A 1,029-nucleotide genomic window follows, 5' to 3' on the forward strand; every position below is an offset into this window, starting at 1 on the left:
TATATATATATATATATATGCATGTATGTATGTATGTATGTATGTATGTATGGATGGATGGATGGATGGATGTGTGTGTGTAAGTGTGTATGTGTGTACGTGTGTTTGTACCCCTACTACCGCTTCACAACCGGTGTTGGTGTGTTTACGTCCCTGTAGCTTAACGGTTCGGCAAAAGAGAGACCGTATAGAATAAGAAACAGGCTTAAAATAAATAATCACTGGGGTCGATTCATTCGACTAAAAATTCTTCAAGGCTGTGCCCCAGGATGGCTGCAGTCTAATGACTGAAACTAGTAATATTTCTAAGAGAGTATTGTAGTTCACTTGAAGCATTGTGTATTGTTTGTAAAGAATAAAAAGTTTTGAATGGTACAACAATGCACTATAATACAAAAAATGGACTATATACCTGTTGTAATTTGGTTATCTATAGTCCGATGATATAGCAGAGACTCCAGCAAATAAGATTTGAAAAAGGAATTCTAATTCCGAAATATCATCGGACTATAGATAACCAAATTACAACAGGTGTATAGTCCATTTTTTGTTTTATAGTGCATTGTTGTACCATACATATATATATATATATATATATATATATATATATATATATATATATATATATATATATATATATATATATGTATATGGGTACAGGACACCAAAAAGACGTGAACAAGATGAGAAACGAGAACATAAAAACAACAAGAACATGGAAAACGAACTTTTATTTTGACAACGAAAGAAACAAACAAATAGATAAACGAGACAGGCAACATAAAGAGCAATCCCTTCATCAGTTGTCCCCTGTTTTATCTACTCCACGTTTCGAAACGCGGACAACTGATGAAGGGATTGCTCTTTATGTTGCCTGTCTCGTTTCTCTGTTTCTTTCGTTGTTCAAAAACAAAAGTTCGTTTTCCATGTTTCTGCTGTTTTTTATGTTCTCTTTTTTCATTTCGCTCACGTTTTTTTGACGTCCTGTACCCATATATGCATGTATATATACATATATATATATGTAGG

This window comes from Octopus bimaculoides, chromosome 16, assembly GCF_001194135.2.
Source record: "Octopus bimaculoides isolate UCB-OBI-ISO-001 chromosome 16, ASM119413v2, whole genome shotgun sequence".
NCBI classification, from domain to species: domain Eukaryota; kingdom Metazoa; phylum Mollusca; class Cephalopoda; order Octopoda; family Octopodidae; genus Octopus; species Octopus bimaculoides.